General features: G+C 38.2%; 1 protein-coding gene across 1 annotated transcript in view; it reads left to right on the top strand.

Annotated features, from left to right (window-relative positions):
- Positions 1-7213: 7213 nt before the first annotated feature.
- Positions 7214-24411, top strand: part of LOC131155725 (transcription and mRNA export factor ENY2-like) — a 56967-nt gene continuing 39769 nt past the window's right edge. The window contains exon 1 of the mRNA XM_058109085.1: positions 7214-7224. The gene's annotated coding sequence lies outside the window, so the exon portion shown is untranslated. The remainder of the gene's footprint in view (positions 7225-24411) is intronic.

Raw genomic sequence — 24411 nt, 5'->3', positions numbered from 1 at the left:
AGTTAGGCTTGGTTTAGGCCCAATTAGGCTTGGGTCAAGGGGATTGGGCTTGGGTAAGTGTGGGCTTAAGGTTTAGGTTAGGTTAAGTTAGGTTAGGTTAAGTTTTAGGTTGGGCTAGGGTTCAAGTCTTTAGGTTTGGGCGAGTTGGGTTCAGGTTAGGTTGGGCTAGCCCAATTAGGCTAGGCCTAGTTGGGTTTGGGGCAATCTGGGCTTTAGATTAGGCTAATTTTTGGGCTAGGCCAATTGAGCTAGGGCATTTGGGGTCCTAGGTGGGTTTAACTCAGGGGTAAATGAGTTAATTGACTCGGGTCTTGATTGACTTAGACTCAGCTTAAGTTGACCCAAGTCCCTAGTCTGGGTATGGGTTACTGGATCTAGGTATTTTGAAGCAGGTTTGGGTAGTTTGACCCATGTTTTTTAGTTAATTTTTTTTTATCTGGGTCAAAAACGCAAGTTTTTTCATGAGATTTTAGATTTAGATTTTGGGATTTTAAGGGTTTTTGATTCAAAAACTTGCTAGATTTTGATAAGGAGGTCTTTATAGGGGTTTAAGTTTCTAATTGAATGCTTTATGGGACTTTGATTGAGCTTTGTTTGGGAGGGTCTAAAGAGTATTTTTGAGTTCTAATTTTTTTTATTAGGATACTAGTTAGGCTTAAATTAGAAATCGGGGTAGCATGTTAAAGAATTTTCAAAAAAAAAAAAAAACAATGCCCTAATTAATTGAATCAAGTGCTCATTAGGACTTAGAGAAACAAAGGGTAGGTACTTACCTTCTAACCCCCTTAAACTCTTATGCTTTGTTCTTCTCTTCTTTGTTTTTAACTTTCTTTAGCTACTCTTTCTTTGCTATCTCTTAGTAACTCCTCGCTACTTCTTCATTCTGAGAAGCTTTTGCTTTTTCTTTTTCTCTTCTTGGCAGAGTTCTGCCTTTTTCTTTCAATCCCTCTAACTCACTCTCATGTTTCTCTTTCCTAGAATCCAACTCCAGTCCTCTTTCTTTCTTTAGAGACCCCTATTTATAGACAAGGAAAACACTAGGGAAGGTCCTTGATTGACCCTTTATTTATTGAGGGAGAGGGGTAATGGCCAATTAAGGAAGAAAGCTTTGGGAAGCCTACTCCCTTTACGACTGCTGAGGGGAGTGAGGTGGGAAAGGTTCATTGTTTTACTTGAAAAAGAGGAGAATAAGGGCCTATGCTAGGGTTTGCTTTCCCAAAAAGGAATCTCCTTTATTTATTTATTTATTTATTGAATAATTATATATTATTTTTAAACTGGCCTCCTACTAAGTTAGGCCTTAAACCAAGCTAGGTCCACTATGGGCCTCTATTCACAAAACTAGCCCAACATGGCCTTGATGTTGGCATAGGCCCATAGTGGACCTCAAAATGAAAAACATGCCCAATTTGGGCCTTAAAAGGAATCAAACTCACTATGGGCCCAAGTACAACGTTGGGCCCAAGATTGGGTTGTAACTAACTAACCTTTTCTTTCTTTTGTGTGCACAGGTGTAGTACTGTGGGAGGCTGGCCCAATGAATCCAAGGCTATTGAAGCTTTTTTTAGAATGCATATATATATATATATATATATATATATATATATATTATTATGTTAACAAAAAAATGAATTATTGTAAAATATTCTAACGCATGCAGACTTGAACCAGACGGTAAGGATAGGTGAAATGAAAATCGTGCTTAGGAAAAGGCCTTAATGACATCCAAATTAAACTAAGAATAACTAAAAATTACAAAAAGTAACCCTAAGGTTTTGCTATATAAGGTCTCAGACAAAATAAAGTGCCTATAACTGCATTCTTTATAGGTTTGTTACCTAGGATGATGAGAAGACATGTCTCCTAGCATCCTATAGTAAAAAATCTATAATGACAAGAGATATGTGTTTTTGGTTGTGCATTATATAGCAATACTTGGAAAGAGAGAATGTGTGGGTTTACGAAAATGCATATGTGTGACTTTTTGTTTTGTTTTGTTCCTTTGTTTTTTTCAACTGGAATCTAGGTCCATTCAACAAACTTATAGAGTAATGCTTAAACTGAATAGTTTATGAAGAGATCACTACCTAGGATTTGAGAACTATGCCTCGTGCCTCCTAGGGTAGACAATTCAACACGATATGAGAAGACGAGAACTCAGATTTAGGAACTATTGCCACATGCCTCCAATGTAGACGAACTAATAAGATTTGAGAAGATGACTACTTGAATTTGGGAACTAATGCCATATGCCTTTGAGATAGATGAACCAACAAGATTTGAGAAAATGACTACTTGAAATTGGGAACTAATGCGACATACCTTAGAGGTAAATGAACCAACAAGATTTGAGAGGATGACTACTTAGGCATGGAAATTTTGCCATTTGCCTTTAAAGTAGGATCCATACCGTATTGGTCTATAGAAGGAAAAACTATCAAGGATTGGGGAGAATCGGCCCCTAAACCCTAAGATAGATAAATCCACACAATTGTAAGAAGACTACTTAGATTGGGGAGAATTGGCGCTTATACCATAAGTAGGATGCAGACCATACTAATCTATGGAAGGAAAAACTATGAAGGATTGGGGAGAATCGACCCCTATACCTTAAGATAGGCAAATCCACATGATTTGTAAAGAAAACTACCTGGATTGGGAAGAATTGACCCATATACCTTAAGTAGGATGCAGACCATACTAGTCTATGGAAGGAAAAACTATCAAAGATTGGGGAAAATCGACCTTTATATCCTAAGATAGATAAACCATCACGGTTTGTAAGAAGACTATTTTGATTAGGGAGAATCAACCCCTATACCCTAAGTAGGATGTAGACTATATCAGTTTACGGAAAGAAAAACTATCGAGGATTGGGGAGAATAAGCCCCTATGCCCTAAGATAGACAAACCAGCACTGTTTGTAAGAATATTACTCATATTGGGGAGAATTGGCCTGTGTTGACCTTATAGGTCACGCCCTAGTTTTGATAATGACAAATACTCTTGTATTTAATAAATATCTAGTTCATGTGCAGGTCTATATTAGCAGATCATTAACGGCACTTAACAGATCAAAAGCTTGAAGACAATTTCATATTCCAAATTAAAATATCTCTAAGTGAAATTTGTTTGTAATAGTAATTAGGGTATTTGGTTTGTAATAAGCACACACATCACATGCATGATTTATTTTGCAAGCTCACACCGAACCATGAATGAGACAGGACATTAGAAAGACCTTAGGGTTCGGTCGACCGACACCGGACTTTTTTGGTGTTTCCAAATTGGACCCTAAGTGACCGTAGGACACACACATATTCACATAAATTTGTTAGGCACTTGAATAGGACTTGTTTGGCTCAATACGGGACCGAAATGCACACTTGGTGCACTTTCGGTTGACCGAAACCTGTAGTTCAAAAGGCCCTGGTCGACCGAACCAGCCCTGGGTCAATAATTTGACCAAGGCCCGGTTGACCGAGACCTTATAGTTCATTTGACCCCGGTCGACCGAACCACCAAGGAGTCAACATTTTGACCTCCCGGTCGACCGACCAACTTTGTACTCCAACAACCTGGTCGACCAAAGGGTCTCGGGAGAATTCCTAGCGGTCTGGTTGACCAAACCACACAGTTCAAAAAGGCCCGATCGACCGAACCTCGAAAATTTGCCAAATCGCCTTTCCCTGGTCGACCGACCACTTAGTTCAAAATACCCCTAGTTGACCGAGCCATTTGAGTCCTGGTCGACCGAACCAATTTTGGTCGACCGGACATCTCGGGTTGCTCCCATTTTGACCTCGGTTAATAATTTTTTAAACAAGGTTAAATTGTTTTAAGAGTCATTAGACTTTTCCAATAATCCCTAATAAGTCCCCAACGGTCAAAATTTTCAGTATGTCTATATATACTCCTTCATTTGATGGATTAAGCACTGATTAGCAAAAAGATTAAGAAAATCTCTCTCAAGTCAAATTACTTATTTTTGCTTCTCATTACTCATACTCCTTTTGAAACCTACTCAAGCTTACCTACTTCATCTATCTAAATCATTTGTAAGTGTATTGAGTATTATTGCTTAGAGGTTTGCTCTCATTGTTTAGAGTGATTGAATCGATTTTTCTCTCGAGAGCATAACCTAAGTTTTCTTAGGAGGCTTTGCTAATAAGCCTATTCTAAGAAGATTTGTGGTAAATTTCTGAGTGTTGCATTATCATTGCAATATCTTTGGAAGTTTGTATTTGTTTTGATTTGCAAAAACATATTTCAAGCTTACTCAAATATCTTGTGGAATTTATTAAACAATTTGTGAAAAGATATTTGTTCTTGTTACACTAATCTTTGTGGTATTATTTATACAAGTATATATATATATATATATATATATATATATATATATATCATTTGCTGAAAACAAAGATTATCTATTTTGCAATCCAAGCATATACACATTCGTATGATTGACACATTCTATTGATTGACAATGTTGAGGCTTGTTTGATACTCTGTGTGAACACGCTTGACTGAATATTTTGAAGTACACAGATTATTATTATTGACACTCTTACGTACTTGCTACACTGATAGAAAACATTGTTGAGAGTTGACATATTTAGACCACACAGAGCTTACATTATCAAATCATCTATGGTGTTTTGTGGTTGTGCGCATTTGTGGTACAAATCCGCTTTACGTGAAAGCACTCTTGTATTGTACCTTTGATTGTATATCTGAGAGATTCTAGGCGTGGCCTGAGGGGGCAGTAATCTAGCCCGGTAAGGATTAGTGTAAAGGTTGAGGTCAGCCCTGTGGTAATTTGACCTGGTTTGTATAGGTGCCGCTCCACCCGTTTAAGTGAGCAAGGTATTGTGATAATCCTTGTGTTGGTTAGCCAAGGCGGGGACGTAGGCAGTTGGCCGAACCTCGATAACATATCTGCGTGTCATCTTCTCTTTACTGATTTCTGGTGCTTGTATGATTGTTTAAACTGCTTTATTTAATTTCTGGTATATTTACATTATGTGCACTAGATTGACCCTAGGCTTGTGAACATACTGCTGCTAGGAGGAATACCTAGGAGATAAAATTTAAAAATACCAATTCACCCCCCCTCTTGGGATCACGGTAAAGCTAACAATTGGTATCAGAGCCACGTAGCATAGACTAATTGTTATTTTGCACAAAGATCACATATGGCTCATAGCTCCGTGACCCCTTTCCCTGAGGGACCATCTTCCACACGACCTCCTGTTTTCAGCGGTGTTAATTACACCTTCTGGAAACAGAGGATGCGCATCTACCTTTAGAATACTGATTGGAAGGTGTGGAGGATTGTCTCCAAGGGAAACTATGTCCCTATGAGAATTGAGGGTGCAGCTAGGGTTCCTAAGACTAAGGATGAATATGATGATGATGATATGAAAGCTGTTAGTCTTAATGTCACTGCCATGAATATTTTATATTGTAGTCTTGATATAAATGAATTTAACAGGATTATGGCATGTTTAACTGCAAAAGAAATATGGGATAAGTTAGAGGTCACACATGAGGGTACTAGAGATGTGAAAGACAGTAGGATAAATATGTTGACCGGTGAGTATGAGGCCTTTAGGATGAATGTAGGTGAGTCCATTCAGAGCATGTACACTAGATTCACACACATCATAAACTCACTCCATGCATTAGGAAAGACCTATCCTACATATGAGATGATCAGGAAGATTCTTAGAGGCTTACCTCCTGTTTAGGAAGCTAAGGCTACGGCCATTGCTGAGGGTAGAGATCTTAAGGCCATGAGCTTAGACGAACTGATAGGCTCCTTGATTACTTATGAACTGTCCATAAATGAAAGACTTAATGAGCATAACAGGGCTAAGAAGGTGACTGCACTAAAAGCATCTAATGACACATCTAGTGAGTATAGTGAATCTGACACTGATGAGGAAATGGCCATGCTAACCAAAAGGTTTAGTAAATTTTTCAGGAAGAACAGGAAGCCGTTAAAAAATATAGAGACTCCACTAATGAAAAGGGAGAGTCCAGTAAAAGAAAGGAAAAATCAAATGCTCCTACATGCTACAACTGCAACAAAGTGGGGCACATCAAACCTAACTGCCCACTACTGAAAAAGGAGGCTAAGAAAAAGAAGAGAGCCATGAAAGCCGGAGCTTCAGGGGACCAATTTAGCAGCAGCGACTCGGATTCAAATCATAGTGACACGGAGGTCGCTAATCTGTGCTTAATGGCACACGGGGATGAGGTATCGTCTTCTAGTTCATCATCTTCTTATTATTCATCTGATAATTGTGATTCTGACAGCATGCCTACATTTAGAGAATTGCAATTTGAATATATTCGTGTCTCAAAATTGCTAGGCAAAATGACCAAAGAGAAAAATGATTTGAAAAAGAAATGTGAAATTGGTCAAAATTGTTTAACATGGCAAAAACCTCTCATGCATCTATTTTAAAAGAAAAAGATACCACTATTGCTGAGCTTGAGAGTAAATTGGAGGATAGCTCCAAAATCATTTTTAAATTCACAAAGGGCAAAGAAAATTTTGAAAAATTACTTGGTGCTCAAAGAAATTCCTTAAGTAAAGAGGGTCTTGGTTTTAATGGCATCGAAAATGTTAGATGACCTAATCTTTACTTAGGACATTTTACACGTGAGTCAAAATCTCATATCCCTCCTAAAGAACCTAAGTGTAGATTGAAATGTTTTAAATGCAAATAGATTGGTCACATTCAATTTGATTGTCCACTTAGGAATAAGCATGCTAAAATTAGGAAGGTATGGGTAGTTAAGGGAGATCCTGCCACTAACCTCCATGGACCCAATAAAATTTGGGGACCAGCATCAGTCACTTAGCTTATTTTGCAGGTATGCCTAAGATCATCCTCATCCAAGGACCGGTGCTACTTAGATAGTGGGTGCTCACGGCACATGAACGACGACAAGGGAAAATTCACTTCAATTGTTCCCAAGGATGGAGGCTATGTGACATTTGGTGACAATGCCAAAGGACGCATCATCGGGGTAGGTAAGGTTGGTAAGGATTCCTCTCCTACTATTGACAATGTTCTTTTGGCCGATGGACTGAAACATAATCTACTTAGCATAAGTCAATTGTGTGATATAGGATATAAAGTATCATTTGAAAATGACAAATGTATAGTAGAAAATAAAACGGACCACAAAGTGCTTTTTACTGCTGAGAGACATGAAAATGTTTATACTACATCTCTTGATAATTTAGCTTCACAACAAGTAACATGTTTTTCTACCATAAACGAAGCTAGTTGGTTGTGGCATAGGCATTTGGGGCATGCTAGCATGGATTTACTGTCTAAACTTGTTAGAAAAGAATTAGTTAAAGGTTTTCCTAAAATGTCTTTTGTAAAGGACAAAATTTGTGATGCATGTCAAATGGGTAAGCAAACAAAATCTAGTTTTAAGAAAAAGAAATTCATATCTACTACTAGACCCTTGGAGATGCTTCACCTAGATTTATTTGGGCCTAATTCTGTGCAAAGTCTTGGTGGTAAATCTTATGTTTTTGTAATTGTGGATGATTTTTCTAGATTCACATGGGTGTTATTTCTTGCACATAAAAATGAATCATGTGAACATTTCACCAAACTTTGCAGGAGAATTCAGAATGAAAAAGGATATAAAATCACTCACATAAGAAGTGATAGAGGCACAGAATTCAAAAATGAAAGCATAGAAAAATATTGTGACTTAGAGGGCATATCACATAATTTTTCTGCACATAGGACACCTCAACAAAATGGTGTAGTTGAAAGAAAGAATAGGTCACTACAAGAAATGGGAAGAACTATGTTGAATGAGCATAATTTACCTAAATATTTTTGGGCCGAGGCTATTAATACTGCATGTTATGTTATGAATAGGGTGTTAATTAGACCATCAATTAATAAAACCCCTTATGAATTGTGGAACAATCATAAGCCTAATATTTCCTATTTTCATGTGTTTGGTTGTAAATGCTTTGTGCTTAGAGATAATGAGCATCTAGGAAAATTTGACTCTAAATCTGATGAAGGCATCTTCCTAGGTTATGCACTTAATAGTAAAGCATATAGGGTTTTCAATAAAAGAACTTTAACTGTGATTGAATCCATTCATGTTGTGTTTGATGAGTCTAATCCATTTTCTAATAAAGATGATGAAGATGATATTGATATTAGAAAATGCTTAGATAAAATGTCCATTGAAAATAATGCAAGTGAAAATCAAGAAGCAAACGAAAAATTACTTGAAGATAATGAAAATGGAAATCAAGAGTTGCCTAGAGATTGGAAATACATTAGAAGTCATCCTAAAGATCAAATCATAGGCGAACCATCCCGTGGAGTAGCCACAAGATCATCATTGAGAAATATAATAAATCACTCCGCTTTCTTATCCCAAGAAGAACCTAAAAATATTAAAGAAGCCATAGAAGATGAATCTTGGGTAATGTCCATGCAAGAAGAACTCAATCAATTTGAAAAAAGCAAAGTATGGACCTTAGTTCCTAGGCCAAATGAGCACACTATCATTGGAACTAAATGGGTATATAGAAATAAGAAAGATGAAAATGGGATAGTAACTAGGAATAAAGCTAGATTAGTTGCCCAAGGGTATAACCAATAGGAAGGGATTGACTTTGATAAAACATATGCTTCTGTTGCTAGATTAGAAGCCATACGTATGCTACTTGCCTTTGCCGCTTTTAAAAATTTTAAATTGTTTCAAATGGATGTTAAAAGCGCTTTTCTAAATGGCTATATTAATGAAGAAGTATATGTAGAACAACCACCCCGTTTTGAGAGTCATAAATATCCCGATCATGTTTACCGATTGTCTAAAGCCTTGTATGGATTGAAACAAGCTCCTAGAGCTTGGTATGAGAGGCTTAGTGGCTTTCTACTAGAAAATGGGTTTACCCGTGGCAAAATTGACACTACACTCTTCATCAAGTCCAAAAATGATGATATGCTCCTTGTTCAAATTTATGTGGACGATATCATTTTTGGAGCAACCAATGATGAGTTGTGCAATGAGTTTGCCAAATGCATGCAAAGTGAGTTTGAAATGAGCATGATGGGTGAACTTAGTTTCTTCTTAGGTCTACAAATTAAGCAAGCTAATCATGGAACTTTCATATGCCAATCTAAATACATTAGGGACTTGCTAAAGAAATTTAATATGGAAGATTGTAAAATTCTTGGCACACCTATAAATTCTTCCATAAAGCTTGATAAAGATGAGCAAGGGATCCCTATTGATGTAAAATTATATCGTGGCATGATTGGAAGTCTCCTATATCTCACTGCAAGTAGGCCTGATATTATGTTTAGTGTGTGCATGTGTGCTAGATTTCAGGCTGACCCTAAGGAATCTCATCTGAAAGCTGTTAAACGAATCCTTAAGTATCTAGTTGGAACTATAGAGTTAGGACTCTGGTACCCTAAGCATACTACCTTTGAGATTGCTAGTTACACTGATGCTGACTTTGCCGGTAGTAAGGTTGATAGAAAGAGCACTAGCGGCACTTGTCATTAATTAGGACAATCTCTTGTTTCTTGGTTCTCTAAGAAACAAAACTCAGTTGCCTTATCCACCGCCGAAACTGAATATATTGCAGCTGGAAGTTGTTGTGCCCAAACTCTTTATATGAAACAACAACTTGTGGATTTTGGATTGCACTATGAAACAATACTGATTAAATGTGATAATACTAGTGCAATCAAAATCTCTAAAAATCCTATCTCACATTCGCGAACTAAACACATTGAGATTAGACATCATTTTCTTCGTGATCATGTGCAAAAAGGAGATGTGGCTCTTGACTTTGTATGCACAAATGAACAGTGGGCCGATATATTCACTAAGCCACTACCTGAGGATAGATTCATATAAATTAGACGTGAGTTAGGCTTAATGCATGGTAGAGAAGCTTCATAAACTAAAATGCCTCATAACTTGCATAATTTTAGGGGGAGCTCTCTTATGCAAACTTTTCAAGTCTTAGCAACTGATCTAATTGTTGACTTATTTTCTTTCTTGAGACATTGTGAAAGTTGGTTGTTGATTGTGTGCATATGTTATACGTACATCTATTGTATGATCATATTAATTATCATCTATGATTGCACCATTTGTCCAATTCATATTCACTTTGAGAGTTTATTTATTGTAATGGACCATACTGAACTGTTTGAGTAGTTGTGGATAAACTGTTAGGAAACTTACACTCAAAATAGGTTACATTTATACAGGTTTACTTTTGGAAAGTCCTATTTACAAACGGCACTCTGCCGAAATTTTTCAAAATCTCTTTCCAAAATTATTCTTGCATAAATGTATTAAACACCCATTGCCTAGCATTTTAATTCCAATGGCCCTTTTTGCTGTTGCCAAAAGGGGGAGATGGAAAGAGGCAAAATAATGGAAATACATTGGATGCATATTGTGAGGGGTGGAAATACATTGGATGCATATTGTGAGGGGGAGCCTTCTTAGGCTTAACCCTATAGTTTTGCCAATCGTATTTCTCACCATCAAAAAGGGGGAGAATGTTGACCTTATAGGTCACGCCCTGGTTTTGATAATGACAAATACTCTTGTATTTAATAAATATCTAGTTCATGTGCAGGTCCATATTAGCAGATCATTAACGGCACTTCACAAATCAAAAGCTTGAAGACAATTTCATATTCCATATTGTAATATCTCTAAGTGAAATTTGTCTATAATAGTAATTAGGGTATTCGGTTTGTAATAAGCACACACATCATATGCATGATTTATTTTGTAAGCTCACACCGAACCATGAATGAGACAGGACCTTAGAAAGACCTCAGGGTTCAGTCGACCGACACCGGACTTTTTCGGTGTTTCCAAATTGGACCCCAAGTGACCGTAGGACACACACATATTCACATAAATTTGTTAGGCACTTGAATAGGACTTGTTTGGCTCAATACGGGACCGAAATGCACACTTGGTGCACTTTCGGTCCAGGGCCTTTTGAACTACAGGTTTCGGTCAACCGAAACCTGTAGTTCAAAAGGCCCTAGTCGACCGAACCAGCCCTGGGTCAACAGTTTGACCAAGGCCCGGTTGACTGAGACCTTATGGTTCATTTGACCCCGGTCGACCGAACCACCAAGGAGTCAACATTTTGACCTCCTAGTCGACCGACCAACTTTGTACTCCAACAACCTGGTCGACCGAAGGGTCTCGGGAGAATTCCCAGCGGTCTGGTCGACCGAACCACACAGTTCAAAAAGGCCCGGTCGACTGAACCTCAGAAATTTGCAAAATCGCCTTTCCTCGGTCGACCGACCACTCAGTTTAAAATACCTCTGGTTGACCGAGCCATTTGAGTCCTGGTCGACCGAACCAATTCTAGTCGACCGGACCTCTTGCTAAGGGTATAAGGGCTGATTCTCCTAATCCTCAATAGTTTTTCCTTCTATAGATTGGTATGGTATGTGTCCTACTTAGGGTATAGGGGCTATTAGCTTTACCGTGATCCCAAGAGGGGGGGTGAATTGGTATTTTTAAATTTTGTCTCCTAGGTATCCCTCTTAGCAGCAGTATGTTCACAAGCCTAGGGTCAATCTAGTGCACATAATGTAAATATACCAGAAATTAAATAAAGCAGTTTAAACAATCATACAAGCACTAGAAATCAGTAAAAAGAAGATGACACGCAGATATGTTATCGAGGTTCAGCCAACTGCCTACGTCCCCGCCTTGGCTAACCAGCACAAGGATTATCACAATACCTTGCTCACTTAAACGGGTGGAGCAGCACCTATACAAACCAGGTCAAATTACCACAGGGCTGACCTCAACCTTTACACCAATCCTTACCGGGCTGGATTATCGCCCCCTCAGGCCATGCTTGGAATCTCTCAGATATACAATCAAAGGTACAATACAAGAGTGCTTTCATGTAAAGCGGATTTGTACCAGAAATGCGCACAACCACAAAACACCATAGATGATTTGATAATGTAAGCTCTGTGTGGTCTAAATATGTCAACTCTCAACAATGTTTTCTATCAGTGTAGCAAGTACGTGAGCGTGTCAATAATAATAATCTGTGTACTTCAAAATATTCAGTCAAGCATGTTCACACAGAGTATCAAACAAGCCTCAACATTGTCAATCAATAGAATGTGTCAATCATACGAATGTGTATATGCTTGGATTGCAAAATAGATAATCTTTGTTTTCGGCAAATGATATATATATATATATATATATATATATATATATATATATATACTTGTATAAATAATACCACAAAGATTAGTGTAACAAGCACAAATATCTTTTCACAAATTGTTCAATAAATTCCACAAGATATTTGAGTAAGCTTGAAATATGTTTTTGCAAATCAAAACAAATACAAACTTCCAAAGATATTGCAATGATAATGCAACACTCAGAAGTTTACCACAAGTCTTCTTAGAATAGGTTTATTAGCAAAGCCTCCTAAGAAAACTTAGGTTATGCTCTTGAGAGAAAAATCGATTCAATCACTCTAAACAATGAGAGCAAACCTCTAAGCAATAATACTCAATGCACTTACAAATGATTTAGATAGATGAAGAAGGTAAGCTTGAGTAGGTTTCAAAAGGAGTATAAGTAATGAGAAGCAAAAATAAGTATTTTGGCTTGAGAGAGATTTTCTTAATCTTTTTGCTAATCAGTGCTTAATCCATCAAATGAAGGAGTATATATAGACATACTGAAAATTTTGACCGTTGGGGACTTATTAGGGATTATTGGAAAAGTCTAATGACTCTTAAAATAATTTAACCCTGTTTAAAAAATTATTAACCGCGGTAAAAATATACTTATATTTGGGAACTAATTCCATATGCCTCTGAGATAGGATGCAAACCATTCTAGTCTACAAAAAGAGATGAATTGAGGGTGCGAGAAGCACACTGAACACTACTCATAAAATGCATGAAATAAATTCGTATGATATGAACATTATGATGCATGAAATGAGGACACATCCTACCTCTACTCATGCAATGATAAAACTTCACATAGGATAAACATGAAATGCTTCTTGTCACTAATGATGACATGCATGTTATGCATGAAGATGCACACATCTCCACTTCAAGAATGCTTGTGAATCAAATGTTCATAAAATCAATTCTCTGGTGAGATTCTGAACCAAGTTTTGTATATATTTCAATTTCACCTCAACAGTCCTTAAATTCCAAACAATGGAGCGCAAGGTTTATGCCTTGTCAATGATGCCCCTATTAACATATTTCAGGGAAACTAGGCTCTTGGGTAGAAGATTTTACCAGCTTTGTCTAATTTAACTGCCTTTGGCCTTTGGCCTTTACAACTATATCTTAACTTGGTATTAAATCTGTGCAAGCCACTTGGGATCGTGCTACACCCAAGTTTTTAGCTTGACTTGCTAGTCTCAAGAATGTTGATTAGGGATAAGGGTGAAATTCTAAAACCTATCTATTTGCATGATTTCTGCACTTGCTTAGCAGGAGATGACTTTACTAGTACTTCGAAGATGACTTTACTAGTACTCCGAAGCTATATAACCTTGATGTCAACTTAAATAATCCAGTCAATGGGCGAATACCTTTGATTTTTCCTACTCCAGACTCATCGATGATCTCTTTTTTCTTATTTTTTTCGTAGGAAAAAGCAGAACCAACATTGCCCATTTATTGAACTTTTTTCTTTACTATTCCGATCGGATTCCTGGTTGCCCTAACTTCTTAATTGTGCACTTGAGGCTGCTTCTCTAATCGTCCCATTTCATTTGGGACTTAGTTCATTAATTCACTTGTGCACTTCATCTACCTTTAGGTACTCCTTTCTTCTTATAATCTATTTCCTAGTTATTCTAAGAGTTCGGTTGGTTCTTCCCAACAACTTCACCACTTTAACTACTGACTAGATTTGCAGGTACATTCTTCCCTTTATCCCATAATTGCTCTATTTTTTCCAACTATTTTCATGATTTTCAATGGCATCTTTGGGTGTGAGATATATAAACATTATATAGATTACATATTATAACATGTACGAAAGTGTTGGTGTCAAAAACTGGTTGGTTGATGTAAACTAATCTTTGACTGCAACCACATGCAAGAGATTGAACAAAAGAGGCTTAGAGGACCTAGGTGTACTCCAAGGGATCGCTTCGATGTCTAAGTCAGGGATTGTGGGACGATAAAATTGTAATAGTGAGAAAGAGTGGATGAGAATGAAATGCTTACCTTCTCTCTAGATATCCCTTTTATAGTTAGGGATGGCATGCCCCTATTAAATTTAGCATTTATTTTCTAATTATTTTGATAGTAGGAGGTTTCATCTTGGTTTAATGGTAATAATTGGAGGTTAATTGCAAAACATTGATTTTTGCATTTCATTAATTTGTTTTACCAATCTTGTTTTTATGTCATATCAGTTGTCCCCCACCTTTACTCTTGAGTAAAAGAATGTTAGTTTGAAAACATGAGATTCTGCTTTATGCCAATGGTTTTGGTTTAATCTAAGTGTTTTGTGTATTATTGAGAAAACAAGTCTTAGTCATCTTTACCCAAACCATGTGTGTTACTTTGAACCTTGAGGACCCCAACTAAATATGAGCTACTAAGTTGGGCTCAATTCATGCTACTTTGAAGGGTTCGTGGCTCAATCCGAGTTGATTAAAGGGGCTTCAGCTAAGTTCAAACTTTTTGGGGTTTGATTAGCTTATTCGAGCTAAATTTTTGGAACTCCAACTTAATTTGAGCCGCATGAGGGGAAGATCGACTCATTTGAGATGTTTGCTAATGCTCGAAGCTGTTGAGCGGAATTCCAACTCAATAGGAGGTGCGTGAGGGGGAGGTCAACTCATCTGAGACGTTTTCCAATGCTCTAAAATGCTAGGTGAGTTCTGGATCAATTCAAGTCGTGTGACTCCAGCTCATCCGAGTTGTTCTATGACTCTCCGAGCCATAGGCGAATTCCTGCTCAATTGAGTCATGTGAAGGTGACATTGACTTATCCAAGTCATTCACTTATTCGTAAAGTTGCAAGCGAAATCTGGCTCAATCAAGCCGCGTGAGGGTGACGTCGGCTTCTCCAAGCCATCCTCTAATTTTCCGAGTCATCAAGCAGATTTTTGGCTCAATCCGAGCTACTTGAGTGGGAGACTGGCTCACCCAAGCCATTAATATGGATCGGCACCTCCTAGCTATTTCAACAAAGTTCCAAGCTGCCCTTCCTTTCACTTCAAGAATAATAAGCTTTTTCAAGTTGTTTTTGCTACATTTTGACTCCAACTTGAGCTGCCCTCTTCCTTTGGCCTCTTCAAGTCATTTCTCAAGTATTCAACTTTGGCCAAAGCTCTTGTTTTTTTTTTTCAATCAGTTTTTAGTCAAGCCATCTTTTCAGTTTGGCCGTTAATTTTTCTTGACAAGCAACCCGCTGAACATTTTTTGGAAAAAAGCCTTAGTGGTTGTAAAGAAGCCTTTTATTGAGCAGGTACTTGTATTTTTTTAATCAAATGAGTATTGCTCATTAGATAAGCTAGTTTTGGCGAGCTATGCCCACTCTTGGATTGCCTCATGAGGTATGCTCATCAAATGGGAATATCTTTAGGCTTCATGAGTAGTGCTTATAAGATGAATCATTCTTGATGAGTCTTGCTCACTCCTATGTTACCTCATAAGATGCGCTCATCAAGTGGACATGTCTTTAGGTCTTATGAGCGGTGCTCATCATATGGGCCATTTTTGGTGTGTTGTGCTCACATCTGGGTTGTATTATGAGCTATGCTTATCAAGTGGGCATATCTTTGGACCTCATGAGTGGTGCTTATAAGATGAGCCATTCTTGGTGAGTTGTGCTCACTCCCGGGTCGCCTTATGAGTTGTGCTCATCAAGTGGACATGTCTTCTTGCCTGATGAACAGTGCTAATCAAATGGGCCATTCTTGGTGAGTTGTTCTGACTCTTGGGTTGTCTCATAAGTTGTGCTTATCAAATGGGCATGTCTTTATATAATGCCCCGACCCACCACATGGAGCCCGAGGTGCTACTTAAGTGATTTCTGTGTTCCTGATACCATATTCAATATAAATGCAGTTAAAATAAGTGATACATTCTCCAAACACATTACTAGAGTTCTAATTGCTATTATACATAAAAGTCTCCAAATATCCATATTACAACCCATAATATTGTACAAAAAGAAAACTCAGTCCATACACACTACATACACAGACTTTACGACTAGCTTGGCCCCTCGAGCCCTGCTAAACACGATCCCTAGTATTTCCTGAAAAGATAATTTGTATAATGGGGTGAGACACTTCTCAATAAGGAAGAGTAAGTTAAAATTAGTGTGTGACCCGCATGAATTTTAGTGTATATAGAAAATAACCAGTTTTCCATTTAACCAAAAATAGTATGTAAATATATATTCATTATACACCGTTAAAAAAAATACCCTTTTTCCCTCCCACAGTATAAACCAGTTCAGTAAATATTTAACACCATTTACATAAACCAACAGATATGCATAAAAGACACTCCATGTGACTAACACCATTTACTTCCCCTTTGGTACTGGTTATGCGGCTCAAAGGCTAGACTAAGCCTGGGTGATTATCCCAAAACAAAGTCAAAATATCCCTCTACAAGTCTGTCTGCAGGCATCCACAGCCAAGCTGCAGGCCCGATGCCTTTACTTCATCCTCACGTAGGCTATCAGCTAAGACCACCTACACTTCCATCCAGAACAGTATGGGGGCACATGGTCTAATAATCAATCACTAGCAACAATACCATGCTCACAAAACAACTGGTCCCTAGGGTTCCTGAAGCATATTATGCAATTTAAGTAATTAAAAACTGTAGTTTAAATCATTTCGTTTCAAACTGCCTTTAAATAAAAACCCGACCCCCGACCGTCAAATAAACCCGGCTCACAGTTGTTAAATAAAATCTGGCCCCCGACCATCATATAAAACCTAGTTCACAGCCATCAAATAAAACCTAGCCCATTACCATCATACAAAACCCGGCTCACAACTGTCATATCAAATCCCTGTATTATTCACAAGCAATTCCAGTATGTTTCACCAACAGTTCCAGTATATTTCACAATCATTCCCAAATTCGGTTACATGATAAACCATATAAATTTATTCACCTGCCACACAATTTCAATATTCAAACACGATCCATGAGATAGCCAAGAAAACACTATATTTTTAGTTCATAAGATAAATAAGATTTTCCACCGTTCATATTATTCAAAATACCGTACCATATATCTTAAGTTTGTAAAATCCCTATTGAACGGTTGGTTTTCAAAATAATCTTTGAACTCATAAATAAATAAATATATAAAAGTTTAATTAGTTCATATTTAATAAAAATCTTGACTTAACTTAATCCCTTTACCTGTTTACTCAGAGAGTTCCTACAACGCTCCTAAAGCCCACCCTATGGCGATACGGAGCTCAAAATCCTAAAATCACATTTTCCTAGTTCCATCAGCTCAAACCCAAATTTATAATTTCCTTAATATTCCTAAACTCACAAAATTCCCAATAACTATTTTAACATTTCCTAAGCCTATAAACTCCAAATAAATGATTAAATTCCCCAAAACAACAAATTTGTGTAATTCCCTAAACCTTACCCTAGCTTTGGAGTGGTGCTTAGGAAACCCAAATTGAAAATCCACTCCGATTAAAATGACGACGATCGAGATTAGGACCCTATGGTGGTATCCGATCGTAAATTTGGCTAAAGATTTAAGGAAAAACTAAGGAAAGGAAGAGGATTTACCTTACCCCAAGAGTGGTGCCTACGTCGCTCCTACGACAAATCCACTCTAGTTAGAATATCGTTGATGGAGAATGGAACCCAGTAGTATCTATGGTTTTTTTATCGGTGCCCGTTTGGCTGACAAAATCGAAGAGAGAGAGAGAGTGGTTAAGAAGAGAGAAAGTAGAGAGAGAGAAGGTTGTGAATGCAGGGAGGAAGGGATTCTCTGGATTGGAAAAGAAATTTTAGAAAACTTCAATCTTAAGCTTTGATAAAATATAATATTATTGTATATATTTTCCATTTACTTTATATACGTACATATATACCTATCATTATATCATATTCATATTATATATATATATATATAATATTATTTATTTATTTAATTCACTTTAATAATAATTAACTAATTAATTATTATTTTTCAATCATTCCACTAATCTTGTATCTATATTTTTGGGGTTGTTACATTCTTCCTTGCTTATAGAAATTTCATCCTCGAAATTTGCAAACTGTTACCGATCACATCCTTAACTCACGATCCATCTCTACAGAAGAGTCGATAGCCACCCATATAGCAGCCCCGTCCCAAGTTTATTAAATACCCTTACTTATGGAGGAAGAATACTGTGGTTACATATAATATCTTAGGAGATTACAATATCAAACAAAACTCTCCCAAAGAACATTCATATACTAAACCATAACTAACTGATAAAACTAACCAAATCTACCTTACCTAACCTGCAAACCAAACCAACACTTACCTATGCCACCGTACTAATCTGTCTAGCACTAAACTTCTCTGAAAAGCTGTGGGTACTTCTAGCATATAGAAGTCTCTAATTCCCAAGAAGTCTCCTCAACTGCATGATTACACCACAGCACCTTCACTAACAGTATATCCTTAGTACGCAGTTCCTGTATTTTTCGATCCAGAATCTGAACTGGTACCTCCCATATGTCAGAGCATCCCAAATCTCTAAAGGCCCATAACTTATCATGTGGGAAGGATCTGGCACGCACTTCCTCAGCACTAATACGTGGAAAACATTATGAACCCTAGACAATGCTAGGGGTAACGCCACTCGATAGGCAACTAGACCAATCCTTTCCAGAATCTCGAAGGGCCCAATGTACCCAGGACTACACTTGCCTTGCTTCCCAAACTTCATCATTCCTTTCATCAGAGTAATTCTCAAAAATACCATATCACTAATCTCAAACTCTAGCTTTTGTTGGCGAGTATCCGCATAGCTCTTATGCCGACTCTGTGCTGCTTTAATCTTCTCCCTAATAAGCTTGACCTTTGTAGAGGTCTGCTAAACTAGTTATGGCCCCAAAATCTGCCGCTTGCCTACCTTATCCCAGTATAGCGGAGATCGGAATGGGCGACCATACAAAGCCTCATTTGGTGCCATCTTCGATATTGGCCTAATAACTATTATTGTATGCAAACTCAACAAGCAGTAGATACCGAATCTAACTATCCCCAAAATCCTATACACATGCCCATAGCATATCCTCTAGAATCTGAATGGTCCTCTCGGACTGCCCATCCATCTACGGGTGAAACGCAGTACTAAAAGTGAGTTGAGATCCCAAGGCATCCTGCAAACTCTTCCAGAATCGAGGGGTGAATCATGAATCTCGATATGAAATAATAAAAATCGGAACGCCATGAAATCGTACAATCTCTTGCACATAAAGCTGTACTAGCCTATTCATAGAATAACTGTGTCTGATTGAAACAAAGTGCGCAATCTTTGTCAGCTGATCCACTATAACCTAGATAACATTCTATCCATGCACCGCTGAAGGCAACCCCAATACGAAGTCCATCGAGATATACTCCCACTTCCACTTAGGGATATCAAGTGGCTGAAGTGGTCTCGCTGGCCTCTGGTGTTCTGCTTTTACCTGTTGACATGTCAGACACTGTTTCACAAATCTGGCAATCTCCTTCTTCATATTACTCCATAAGAAGGATTCTCGTAGATCTCTATACATCTTTGTGCTTCTCGGATGAACAGGATAGAGAGAGCAATAAGCCTGCTCCAAAATCGTCTTTTTAACCTCCACGTCGTTAGGTACACACAACCTAGTATGAAATCAGAGAACTCCCTCCTCAGAGACATTAAAGTACATCTGTTGCTCACTCCGTACTTTCTCCATGATTTATATTAACTATGTGTCTTTCATCTGAGCGGCTTTAATCTTCTCCTGTAAGGTTGGCTGAATGATCAAACTAGCCATGATCACCTGTGGATCCCTGTCCACTAACTCTACACCCAACCTCTCCAAGTCCATCCTGATCTAATGCTGTACAACAATCATTGAAACTGACACACCCACCATGTAGAGACCCGAATAATTATCGTAATTTAATAATAAGAGGAGGAGAGAAAAGGAAATTGTAAAGGGGGTCACAGCAGGGAAGTGGCTTATTGGGCTCGTAGATGGGGACATATGTATCATCAATGAGAAGATACCGAAAGGCTATTTTCTTCAGCTCTGAATTTCGTCGACAAGGAATAGTTTCGTCGACGAATTTCCTTCATGACCTTGACGATGAAGTGATGTGTCTCGTCGATGAAGGTCAGTGTATAAATAGCCTAAACTTAGGTTTTACAGCAGAAAATCACGAAAAAACTTCCCTCTCTCACTCCTCTTCGGTTTTCCTCCTTTCTTTGTAAGATTTCGGGCCTGATTCTCACCCGTTCGACGATCTGAAGCCACCACGACACTCTTGGGAAAGTTCTCTACAAATCTACTAGAGTGGATCGTCGGTGGGGCTACCTTGAAATTCATTCCAAATTCAAGGTAAGGCTTTTTACTCAAAATTTGGTCTTTCCGTAGTTAGGAAGTGTTGTACACGAAGAAATACTGAAGTTTAGTTCTGAGAGATATTGATTTCAGGGTATTGAACAGTGAACCCTGCGGGTGCAGGACCAGTACATTTTTGGGAGTTTCATTTGAGAAATCAGGTAAGGGAATAAACTAAAACAGTAATTTTTCCATGAAAATTAATATGAAATTATTAGTAGATTTATATTCAAAAAGCATGTATTATATGTGAGTATTACTGAGAAAATGTATATTTGGGAAAATACTGCTGTTACACTCAAATGTATATTTTTAGTATAAAATGCCAGAAAAGATGATTCTAGAATAGAAAGTATGATTTTATTCAACATTGTGTGGCATGAATATTATTTTTACGTAGACTCTATGATGTCAAGGTAATTTTTCAAATAAAGTATATTTTAGTAATTTTCAGAGATTATGAAATAATGTAGTACATTATGATTTTAAAATACATGATAAATAAATTATTTATTCAGATTGATATGTATGAAATGTTCGGCGAAAGGCCGTGATTGATAACTAGCGCAAGGCCGTGTATGATGTATGATTTCGGTGTAAGGCCATATATATGTATGATTTCGGCGTAAGGGCACAGTTATGAAAGTAAACGGCGCAAGGTCGTATGTATTTATAATATTATAAAGAATGCTATCAATCCATTTATGTTAAACACTATATTATCATGTATTATATGTTATCAGAACCTGAATGATAGTTCAGTTCAGTTTCAGGAGCACGGTACCATAGCTATACAAATCAGATTTTACAATTCAAACTTGTGCTAACCGCCCCTGCTAGTAGAGGGGGTGGGAGATGGATAGTCGATGTGACTTTGAGTGTAGAGTTGTAGACATCCACCTAGTAGTCCGAACCAGGGTGTGGCGGGCCCATCATATTTACAAACATTTTTGACTCAATAGTGGTCGGCCAGCCATTGTCGGGTCCCGTCTACGGGCTGCACAACCCGTCATGAGGGTAATACATGACATCAGCTAACTATTCATCTTGGGTAAATTACAATATTATTAGTTATATTAGACATTCTATGAACAGTATGATTTATTAGAATTATGAAATTATATGTTTACTCAACCATGTTATGTTTAGTATTTTCTAGCATGTGAAATGTACTATATATCTATTATAGCATTAAATATTCATGTTGCCACACAGTTGTATTTAGTTTATATTTCCTTACGAAGAGATGTCTCACCCCCAGATTAAATAAATTTTTAGGAAACCCAGAAAGACCGGTGGATCGAGGCCACCGTTGAGTTAGTTTGGTGCTACCCCGTTAGGAGGGTAAGATTTGTTCTAGGATCAGGAGATTTTTGTTGTGGGATCCTAGATATATTTTTGGATGTTTTGGAGATTGTATATAATACACTATTATGATGTATTGTAGTTTACTCTGGTATTATGTACCTTTTGGTTTGGAGAATGTAATTTATATTTACTGCTGCTTAGATTTCTGCTGTGTATGATAGGTGCGTTCCCGTTACCCACGGGTTCAGGTTTGACTATATATTATATGTGATTAATTATATGGGAATTTAAGCAGGTTGTTACACACCGACTTCCAACTCAAAACATTAGCTACCACATTAGCCTTTCCTAAGTGGTAACTAATGGTACAATCGTAGTCTTTTATCAACTCAAGCCATCTTCTCTACCTCATGTTTAATTTCTTTTGGGTGAAAAAGTATTTAAAGCTCTTATGATCAGTAAAGATCTCACACTTTTCACCATATAGGTAATGCCTCCCAATCTTTAATGCAAAAAACTACAACTGCAACCTCCAAGTCATGTGTCGACAATTCTTCTCGTACTCCTTGAGTTGGCGAGAAGCATACACCTTCCCTTGCTGCATCAAAACACACCCGAGTCTTTTCTAAGATGAGTCACTATAGATCACAAATGCACCCTCTCCTTACAGAATGGTCAACATCGGGCGGTGACTAGTCGTTGCTTTAATTCTTGAGAACTCTGCTCGCATTCACCAGTCCACTCAAACTTCCTGTTCTTTCTTGTAAGCTGCGTCAGAGGACCTGATATCCTTGAAAACCCCTCAATGAACTGGCTATAGTATCCAACCAGAACCAAGAAACTCCTAACCTCGTGCACATTCTTCGGTCTCACCCAAACAACTACCACCTCCACTTTGCCTGGGTCCAGTAAAATTCCCTCCCTAGACACTACATGTCCTATAAATGCAACTTGTTTTAGCCTGAACTCGCATTTTTTAAATTTAGTGAATAACTTCTTCTCTCTGAGTACCTGAAGCGCCAACAGAGCATTTGTCAAACCGAACGGCATAACCAAGAATTCATAATGGCCATATCTGGTACGGAAAGCTATCTTTGGTACATCCTATGATTTCACCTTCAACTAATGATACCCGGATCGTAGATCGATCTTAGAGAAAACTTGTGTGCCCTTTAGCTGGTCAAACAGATCATCTATATGGGGTAACAGGTACTTGTTCTTCACCGTCACCTTATTAATTTCCCTGTAGTCGATGCACATTCTCATTGACCCATCTTTCTTCTTTACAAACAACACCGATGCTCCCCAGGGTGATATGCTCAGCTCGATAAAACCCTTATCCAGATGTTCCTGTAACTGCTCCTTTAACTCCTTTAATTCAGTAGGAGTCATTCTGTATGGAGCCTTAGAAATTGATGCTATCCCTGAATTCAACTCGATGGAAAACTCTACCTCACGATCAGGAGGCAATCCTGGTAAGTCCTTTGGAAAGACGTCTGAGAACTCACTTATCACTGTGATATCCTCTAGCTTAAGTTCCTCCTTCGGTGTTTCTTTCACAAATGCAAGATACCCTTGGGAGCCATCTCGAAGCAACCTCTTTGCCTAAATCGCTGAAAGGATCTGTGGTGTAGAGTGCACACATGACCCAAAAAATTTGAACTCTTGCTCCCCTGGAGGTCTGAACACTACCTCTTTCTTATGGTAGTCAATGCTCGCATAACTGGATGCTAGCCAATCCATCCCCAAAATAATATCGAACCTACGCATGTAAAAAATAATTAGACTAGTAGGCAGCCTTCTTCCCTGAATGTCCACTGGGTGATCCCTGATTGCCTTGTTACACACTACTATTGACCTTATCGGTGTGACCACTACTAACTCATCATTTAACAGTTGTGTTTCTACCTTACACAGTTTAATAAATCCCCGATACACAAAAGAGTGTGTCGCACTTGAATCAATGAGCACAATAGCTTTATTTGAAAGCATATAAATGTTACTTGTAACCACAACTCCTGTGTGCTCGGCGTCACCTGATGTCATAGAATACACCCGCGCCTAGGTCGTACTTCTTTGGTAGTTCCCGCATGGTGTCTGGTTACCTCCTTGATACTGAGGCTATGGAGGTGCGTAGTTCAATGTCGCGCAGCAGCCCCACGCCAGATGTCTTGCCCTATCACATCAATAGCAGACAGCTGGTCCTCCCCTACACTCGCCCCAATGCCTCTGATGGCATCTAGAATAGATAGGATGCTGCGAACCCCCCTAATGGCCTCGGTACGCCATCTCCTATCGCTGGCTCGAGAAATTACTAGGCTGCTTCCATGAGCCCTAGCTAGTGCTGGTCTGAAACCCCTGAGGCAAGGGCCTCTTCTTCTGGTTTGCTGCTTTCTCCCCCTCCTAAATACTGGCCTCAACTGCCATG

Source organism: Malania oleifera, chromosome 5, assembly GCF_029873635.1.
Source record: "Malania oleifera isolate guangnan ecotype guangnan chromosome 5, ASM2987363v1, whole genome shotgun sequence".
NCBI lineage: Eukaryota > Viridiplantae > Streptophyta > Magnoliopsida > Santalales > Ximeniaceae > Malania > Malania oleifera.
Note: the sequence above shows the minus strand (reverse complement) of the source record. Positions and strands in the feature narration are given on the sequence as shown.